Below are 10,571 nucleotides of genomic sequence, written 5' to 3'. Positions count from 1 at the left end.
CAAAATACACTATTGACCTAGAATAAGTAAATGTCTTGGATTAATTAAGGAATCCAAATAAACATGGATGTTGTACTGCTCTTAAAAGTTATGCAACGCATCTTAAGTGATCAACCAACGTTAGTGCTATATCATTACCTGAATGATATAAGTACCACTTGAATGTTTGTTCATCTTCTCAAATTTGGATCGATGATAATTCTGGAAGTACTTGGCTCAGCTCAACTCTAGAGCGCGTACAGTACTAATAAGTGGGTATTTGTGAGTCAAATCAACACGAATACCAGAATGACTTTATTATATAAATAAATTGAACTGAAATGAAGTACAATTGGGCTGAAATCCTATGAATTCAAAGTATATTCCTGAATACCCCTGATTGTTTGGGTAATAGAATAACTCGTAGTAAATCTGAATTTAGAATTATTCTGTATAAAGGTTCCTGAATATTTTCCTGATGCATATAGAAACTTAGTGGAATTCTAAAAGTATCAATCTGAAATATCTGATTAGATCGGTTAGAAATCGATTCTCTTCAATAAGATCTTATTATTGGAATCCGATCAAATTATACGAGCTTCATGTTATCCTTACCGATAATTAAAAAATGCCTCTGAAAAATACTTGGATCCTCTAGTGTGTTCCCTATGTACTACATAATTGTTTTATCTGTTTTGAAATGAGGTACACTAAAATATATGGTTACTGTTTTATGATGCACCGACTTACGACGATGGTTTATGGACTATGACTGATATATGATTATTGGTTTTCACTGATATATGATAACGATGATTACGGACCTAATGTGACTCTTGGGTAGGCTCACGGGCCCCAAGATGCTCCATTAGGTTGGCTTCCTTTTGTCGTGTGCTTAGGGTAAGCCTTATGGACTTACGGGCCTAAGGATAAGGCCCAAATCCTATCCTTAGGTGGCTTCCTTTTTGATGTGTGCTTAAGGTAAGCCCTACGGACGTAGTTCTGAGGAACTGTTGATGGTGTACATGAAAAGGATTTAAACTACGAGTTTCAAAAGTGAAACTTCATTATGATTTTATGATGATTTATTGAACTATTACTCGTTTATTGTACCTATTATGATTTTATCGTACTGTTGGAACACACTAGACATCCTATTCGATCTCATGAAAACGTGATACTATGAATGCTTCCTATTAAACTGTGATTTTCATGGTTTCTACTCGATGAACTACTAATGGAATCCACGTTTGATTCAATAAGGAAATTATGGCTTCACATTTATCTGCATGTCCTTTAACATCACTTGGTAGTTATGTATTACTGAGCTTTCCGAAGCTCACTCTATTACTCAACATTGTAGGTTAAAAGAATTGTACCAGTGCAGCTATCGACAACAGTAATGGAGTTCTTCAGGCGTTGTTTTCATAGTATGATACATGTGATTAGGGGGCATGTAATTATATTTTGTTTTATATACGAGTCTGAAAATCTGTTTGATTTCGAATACTGAAAAATTTTATTTAGTATTCATAAATGATTTTATGAGTTTATATGTTCTGATAAAAAGTTTTAAATTTTCCGCTATTTTTATGGTGGGTCGCTCCAGTGGCCTAATGTGACACTCCAGATCGGATCGGGCTATCCACATCGGTCTGAGGGGGTTACATTTAGTGGTATCAGATCTATGGTTTGAGTCAAAATTTTCAAGATAGATCGGCCAGTCGAATTTGAAAATATGTCTGATCAGTACATGCCCCTAAACTACAATCGTACATCTCTGAGTCGGAACTCCAAGGTTGAGTCCCTATCTGTAATGATCAAACCTAAATTTTCATCCGTTAGGACTGTCATTTTGAGAAGGAATGTCAGTAACGTCTATCTGAATTCTGTAAAGTACCTCACGAGCCATGTGAGAGTTTCTCATATGAGAAATTACGATCTAACTCCAAAAATGAACTTGGGATATGTTATCGCTCTATGAGCCTAATTTCGTAACTAAGTCTGAATTGTTTCTACAAGGATAAATTTGTTCTGATTCTTTTATTGAAATAAGGAAAAGTTCTTATAAGAATGGTTGCTCAACTGGTTAAGGATTAGTGGATGATCCGTATTTTTTTAAAGAGAAAATAACCTCAGTGACCAAAAATCCTAGATAATATACGATTTTGACAAACTTTTTTTGGATTTGTGAAAATAACCAACAAAATCGCAATGCGATCTCTAATTCGCATTGCGATCTCCACTATCGCAAATTCGCGTTGCATTTCGCGTTGCGATTTTCCATTTCGCGTTGCGGTAGTTGAAAATCGCGTTGCGATTTTCCAAATTCGTTGTGATAATTAAAAAAAGATTTTGTTTCTTAAGAATTTTCTCTAAAAAGATAGTATCCGCGTGGACGTGTCGAAGACACGTATTACCACGACCACGACCACGACCACGATCTGACCCGATACGGACGGCGGCGGCGCGCGAGAGTCTCCCTTGTTCTTTATCACTCAATAAGGAAGTGGGAAAGCCAAGCCTTAAATATCATTCCGAATAGTGTTTCCAATACTATGTGGGATTGAGCATTACCAACACTTGTTTCCAATACAATGTGATTATTCAGGAAACAATTAACAATCATGCACCTTAAAACAACTGAATTAGCAACCAATTGCATTAGTATTATACGATTAAATATGTCATAATTAAAAGTTAATCTACAATCAATCGCGATTATTGCAATTTTAAGCAAAACATTCAAAAATAATATCACTATTTAAGGGTCAATCCCACATAGTATTGAGAACAATTGTTGGTAATGCTCAAATCCCACATAGTATTGGAAACACTATTGGGAATAGTATTTAAGGCTTGGCTTTCTCACTTCCTTGTTGAGTGATAGAGAACAAGGGGGACTCTCGCGCGCCACCGCCACCGCCGTCCATCTCGTCTCGAGTCGGGTTGGGTCGGGTCGTGGTCGTGGTCGTGGTAATATGTGTCTTCGACACGTCCGCGCGGATACTATCTTTTTAGAGAAACAAAATATTTTTTTTAACTATCACAACGAATTTTCGCAAAGAATTTAGAAAATCGCAACGACAACTGTAGACTATCGCAACAACAACTGTAGATTTGGAAAATCGCAACGACAACTGTAGACTATCGCAACACGAAATAGAAAATCGCAACGCGATTTTCAACTATCGCAACGCGAACTGGAAAATCGCAACGCGAAATGAAAAATCACAACGCGAAATGCAACGTGAATTTGCGATAGTGGAGATCGCAATGCGAATTAGAGATCACATTGCGATTTTGTTGGTCATTTTCGCAAATCCAAAAAAAAGTTGGTCAAAATCGTATATTATCTGAGATTTTTGGTCACTGAGGTTATTTTCTCTTTTTTAAAAGCTACTTGAAGATATGGAATAATTGATGGAAATTTCATTTCTGTAATTCTGTGACATAAAAGAATTTCGAGGACGAAATTCTTTTAAGGAGGGGATAATTGTAACACCCCATTTCTTCTTTGTCTCTTTCTACAAGTACTACAACCACTCCACCGCCAATACTTTTGTTTGTTATTGCTAGTTGCTTCAAAAGTGAGCCCTATAATAAAAAATATTATTTCTTAAATCATTGTGTTTCTATCTTTTACAATACCAAAATTAGAGATTAAGAACTCTTTTAGCTTTAGGAGGTTCTGGAGTTCACGTGAATTCATATCTTTTGGATTGATGGGAATTTTATTATTATTTTTAATATTATAACCTGGAAAAAAGAGAACCACATGCTGCAAGATTTTTATAGTTTAACTCGGTTTTAAATACAGGTGTTTGAAATAGCTGGAAAAAATGACTCTTATGCATAGTCTTCACGATCTGTCTTGAAGAGAATAAACAGTTTAATTTGCAGTGTTAATAAATAGTAAATCTGCACTCAATTTTCATGGAAAATCCAAGAGTTTTGGACGTAAAACAATTGAGTCATTGCTATGGACTCAGCTTTTCAGCTGACTCTGCTTCATTTACTTGTACTGTTTTCTTTTGTTTATGGGGCAAAGCCTTTGTGTCTCACAGGTGAGCGCATAACCTTGTTGCAGTTCAAGCAAAGCTTTATCATCCATGAGTCTGCCTCTACCAGTCTATATGCCTATCCGAAAACCCAATCCTGGAAATAAAGTGGCGGTGAAAGGGTCCTCGCTGATGCCATGAACAACATAACTCGATTTTAGCTTCATCGAAAGGTCATCAGAGGCAGGCCATCGTGATTTACTTCAAGAAAGCCGAATGTTTTCTCTAGATTTACGATGATTGGTGATGGTTTTGGATGATCGAAGTTCGGATTTGGGATGAGAAACATAAGGTGGTTCGAGCAATGTATTTTACTTCCTGGGTGGTGACTGAAAACGGTGGTCGATACGATGGTCACGGCGATCAGTGACAGGCTGATCGTGAAATCATATTTGTGTATAGAGCATTTGGAAAAAAAGATGAAATGTTAAAGAAATGGATTGAAAGGTTGAAAAAAATGGGGTTATGATTCTAACAAGAGAATCACGTGGGTGGAGACTTAAAAATAAATAAAGTGGAAAATCGCATCATGAGTACTCAAGGTTTGGTAAGAACTTGGCCTTGTCTCATAGTTTCCTTTAGTTTTAGTTTATTGCTCAATAATACAAATTAATTCGCTTTAGTCCCTAATTTTAGTAATTAATTATTAAAGTAGCCCCACAAGTATTCTATTATACTAATTGAGTTTCCAAATTATTATTTCAATTCTAATAAGCTATCTTTATGGCGAGGGAAATTATTTTGATACAAGTTAGTAATTTTGATGGCCTGGATCGTGAGGAAAATATTGGAAGTTGATTTCAAGATCGAGGACGTTCGAATGGAGTTTAAATGGTTGATCAGTATGGCACAGAAATCGAGGTAATACTTTACTACCTCTTTATGCTTTATGGAACATGTTGATATTGGTAAATGCATGAATAAGATAATGTTGATCACTTTTGTGGAGTTGATTAATTTATACACTCGATATGAATGTGGTAGAAATTCGATAATTGAATTCGGATAGAATGATTAATATAAAAGATTGAGGGAATGTTAGAATTAAATTACAAGTTGTGTGATTTATGATAAAGAAATCAGCCATGGATTTGTAACTTATATTTTAAAGGTTAAATGTTAAAGGTACTTGGATGGGAAATTATGAGAATACTCCGGTATGGTAAAATTACGAAAATACCCTTATGTTTGAGGATGACAAGAATTGTCCCTGGAAGTTGGTTAATAACTCTGAAAAGACATATTGATCCGATATAATTACAGATGTGCATAAGAAACGCTAGTTTTGCTTAGAAAATTTGGATAATTGGTTTTTAACCCTAAAAGGGTTTGTATAAGATACTATAAGTCTGTTAAAGAATCATTTCGAGATCAAAGAATGTTCGGGAAAGCAATTAACCATTGGATCTATAAAGTATAATTATTTTCGTTAAGAGTTAATACCGAAATTATCTGATTAAGAAATTACGAAAATGCCCTTGAAAGGTAAAAATAGTCCAAGTTGACTCTGAATGAGGAAGTAACATGAGAATTTATTTTTAAACCGATAAATTACTGATTTGATTGTTGAGATCCTATTTTTGTATGGAAAATTCTGATAATCTGTTAGTAACATCTGAGAAGGCATTTAACTTGGAAATCTTTTACTTGAGTAAGTACGTGAAGAATAATAATTTATCGATGGTGATATTTTGTTAGAATAGTTCAAAGGGACTGACATAAATGATAAGTTTGAATTAAATAATAAGACCGAACGGAAGGAAATGATTAAAATATTCTAGATTTGTAAAATGACCAAAATACCCCTGGAATGGAAATGACTCAAGAATGTCACCAAACTCATGAATGAATGGATATACTCAAGCTTTGAAATGAATAGAAAAACGTTGAGCACCAAAATAACCAAAATACCCTATTGGCCTAGAATAAGTAAATGTCTTGGATTAATTAAGGAATCCAAATAAACATGGATGTTGTATTACTCTTAAAAGTTATGCAACGCAGCTTAAGTGATCAACTAACGTTAGTGCTATATCATTACCTGAATGATATAAGTACCACTTGAATGTTTGTTCATCTTCTCAAATTTGGATCGATAATAATTCTGGAAGTACTTGGCTCAGCTCAACTCTAGAGCGCATACAGTACTAATAAGTGGGTATTCGTGAGTCAAATCAACACGAATACCAGAATGACTTTATTATATGAATAAATTGAACTGAAATGAAGTACAACGTGTATTTGAAATTCAAAAACGTTTGAATTATTCTAGAAAACTTTAAAGTAATCGGGATAGACTTGCTTACTAAACGAACTAAGTAACATCAATGACTGAGGATTAAATAGGTGATTGGATGAGTTTGTAAACACTGTTGAACTTACATGATGAATTGTCCTTATGGGTTATGAGCCATGGATCAAGTACGTCCGTATTTCCTGATATTGTTGAAACGTGGAAATGAAATAAAGACCGTTGGAAGATTTATTCAGTGATGATTATGGGGATGATCTATGGATCTACATTATGGTATTAAAGAGTGAATACACTGGAAGGATAATGAATTGACTTGTTGACATGCATCAGTTTGGGAGTTGTATAACTCGAGTTGTTTGATAATATGATCGATAGTCATAGATTGTAAATGACTTGAATCTTCGATTCTATATTTTCATCTAAAATCACTTTGGTCATGTTGGAAAACGCAAGTAAAGCAGAAGGAAAAGATTCTGAATACCTCATTTGGTTCAATTGGTCTGAATTCCTATGAATTCAAAGTATATTCCTGAATACCCCTGATTGTTTGGGTAATAGAATCACTCACAGTAAATCTGAATTTAGAATTATTATGTATAAAGGTTCCTGAATGTTTTCCTGATGCATATAGAAACTTAGTGGAATTCTAAAAGTATCAATCTGAAATGTCTGATTAGATCGGTTAGAAATCGATTCTCTTCAATAAGATCTTATTATTGGAATCCGATCAAATTGCACTACAAAATGCCTATGAAAAATACTTGGATCCTCTAGTGTGTTCCCTATGTACTAAATAATTGTTTTATCTGTTTTGAAATGAGGTACACTAAAATCTATGGTTATTGTTTTATGATGCACCAACTTACGGTGATGGTTTATGAACTATGACTGATATATGATTATTAGTTTTCACTGATATATGATAACGATGATTACGGACCTAATGTGACTCTTGGGTAGGCTCACGGGCCCCAATATACTCCATTAGGTTGGCTCCCTTTTTGCCGTGTGCTTAGGGTAAGCCCTATAGACTTACGGGCCTAAGGATAAGGCCCAAAGCCTATCCTTAGGTGGCTTCCTTTTTGCTGTGTGCTTAAGGTAAGCCCTAAGTACGTAGTTCTGAGGAACTGCGGATGGTGTACATGAAAAGGATTTAAACTACGAGTTTCAAAAGTGAAACTTTATTATGATTTTATGATGATTTACTGAACTATTACTCGTTTATTGTACCTACTATGATTTTATCGTACTGTTGGAACACACTAGGCATCCTATTCGATCTCATGAAAACGTGATACTATGAATGCTTCCTATGAACTGTGATCTTCATGGTTTTTACTCGATGAACTACTAATGGAATCCACGTTTGATTCAATAAGGAAATTATGGCTTCACATTTATCTGCATGTCCTTTAGCATCACTTGGTAGTTCTGTATTACTGAGCTTTCCGAAGCTCACTCTATTACTCAACATTGCAGGTTAAAAGAATTGTACCAGTGCAACTATCGACAACAGTAATGGAGTTCTTCCGGCATTGTTTTCAGAGTATGATACATGTGATTAGGAGGCATGTAATTATATTTTGTTTTATATACGAGTCTGAAAATCTGTTTGATTTCGAATACTGAAAAATTTTATTTAGTATTCATAAATGATTTTATGAGTTTATATGTTCTGATAAAAAGTTTTAAATTTTCTGCTATTTTTACGGTGGGTCGCTCCGGTGGCCTAATGTGACACTCTAGATCGGATCGGGCTATCCGCATCGGTCTGAGGGGGTTACACTTGTTAAGAATATAAATTTTTGCTTTATTTTTGTATAATCAAATTAAATATAAATTTTAGTAGAATATAAATAAATTCTTGGTTTAACTGAATGGTTAAACGCAATACCTCAAGAGGTCTGGGTTTGAGTCCCTTCTCTTCCCAATTCCTTAATTTATTTTCTTAGATTAGGTAGTGACATGATTTGAATAAAATTATTTTTAAAATAACATATAGACTGATAATGAGGAGATAGTAAATGATGTGAAAATATGAGGAAAATAATATATATATATATATATATATATATATTAACGTTAATGATTATTTTATTCAAAATTTAATGACCAAAGTAGAAAAGAGGTTGGTGACTAATATTGTAGTTTACTCTTTAATTTAAATATATAAAATTAGTTAAATCTAAATAGTGAAAAGTGGTGAGGATAAATCTCTTTACCAAAACAAAAAAAAGTTTCTTTTAGACGTCAGACATGTAGCATTCACTCTGATAGGATGCATAGTAGAATTAACCAATAAACATTACTGTTAATATCAACAAGGGTAAAATACACAAATGTTCCCTCGACTATGGGACAATATTTTGTTGAGTTCCTCTACTATTAAAAGTTATAAAATAGTCTCCCGACTGTAGGACATTATTTTGTCGAGTCCTCTGACTATTAAAAGTTATAAAATGATCACTCAACTATTCATATGTTCCAAACTCATCATTTTCTACTAAAAAATTAATGGAAATATGAGCTAGACTTTAATATATTAATTTGGATATAACAAAATCATATTTTATTGATATCTACTAGCACTATCGTTGCTTTCAAGCATTAGCTCGATGGCATAATATTTCAAGCACTAACTCGAAGGTATCATGTAACTAGAGAGTCTATTCATAAAATACAGCTCAAAATGATTCTCAGATAAAATTTTATCATATCTTAATAAAAAATGTTAACGTCCAACTCAGACGGTCACAAGTTTATTAACGAAAAATGACGAGTTCGGAACATATGAATAGTCGACTGACTATTTTGTAACTTTTAATAGTTGAAGGACTCGACAAAACAATACCCTATAGTTGAGAAATTATTTTGTAACTTTTAATTATCAGTAAACTCAACAAAACAACATCCTATAGTCGGGGATCATTTGTGTGCTTTACCCTATTAACAATTAAATCATAATAAAAGTATTAGTCCGACTAAAAATACACAATACAATGGACTCGTGTAAATTTTGGTGGTATCTATTAGGTGATGAGATTTCTTATCGAATGCTGCTATTTTCCCAAGTCCCAACTAACCAACCACCCCATCTTTTCAAACCTGTATTTTACTCGCCTGCGCTGATTTTTCCGAAATGTTTGTTTTTTAGGTTGATACTTCCTTTCATGGGCATGTTTACAGTAAAAGAGCTGGGAAAGAGGACATATGTTTCCTCTTAAGATGCAGTTGAGATAAAATATAGATGCATATAAATATTAATGAAATTAAAGATTAGATTTTAATCGTTAAATTATCAGTTTAAAACTATATTATTATTTTATGCACTAACAATGAATTTTTTTACAACCGAAATTCTAATAATATCGTGTATTCTATTTAGATATCGTAAATCTTAAAATTTAAAACATTAACTTCTAATTTTAAATAGCGCATATGATAATATTAGAATCTATTTTTATAAAGAAAATCATGTCATCATCACATAAAATACTTCTCTTCAAAAATAGGATATTATGGTCTAATTTTAAAGTCATCGCATATCTAAGAATTGTTGATCGCTAAATTTCAAAATTATCTTGGAACAACTATGTCAAAATTTATATACCATTAAATATATTATCAAATGGAAATTTATATAAATATATATGATTTAGACCGTGTACATATATATAAGGTAACATAACAACAACAAAAAGAAGATATAGACGTCAAGAAGGCTCGAAAATTCTTGAAATAATGCAAAATCAAAGATCTGTTGATTTGAGTTGTGAAAAAGAAAATCCAGATTTCTGGAACTTGATAGACCTAATAATCATTGATGCTGCTAATTAATTAGTCAAATAATATTCCCACCAACATTTTAATCATGTTGTTAATATCAAGTTAAAGCATGGGATAGGGTTGAAGTAATTCTGTGGGTGGGATTGTCGTTTTTGGCTAGATTATGAAAAGATTTGCCTATGCAATGACTCTCTTTTCTTTTTTCTCTTCTAAGTTCTTCTTTCATCCAATGAAATTGAAGCGGTCGAGACTATAAATTCCTTTAATAATGTGAATGGTAGGCTTATTGATTTTGTTGGTGGGGTAAGCTGAATAATGACCTGCGTGAATGGCCGATTTCCCGATACGTAACCCCTTTGCCCTTTGCATATATATAATTAAGCTCTTAAAAATGAAGATATGTACGACCTTACCAACACCTTCATGAATCTGTGGGTAGCCCAATGGTGGTTTTCAATTTCATCACTGCCAAATAGATATATGTTGAACTT

The sequence above is a fragment of the Hibiscus syriacus genome, unplaced genomic scaffold, assembly GCF_006381635.1.
Source record: "Hibiscus syriacus cultivar Baekdansim isolate YM2019G1 unplaced genomic scaffold, ASM638163v2 tig00110462_pilon, whole genome shotgun sequence".
NCBI classification, from domain to species: domain Eukaryota; kingdom Viridiplantae; phylum Streptophyta; class Magnoliopsida; order Malvales; family Malvaceae; genus Hibiscus; species Hibiscus syriacus.
Note: the sequence above shows the minus strand (reverse complement) of the source record.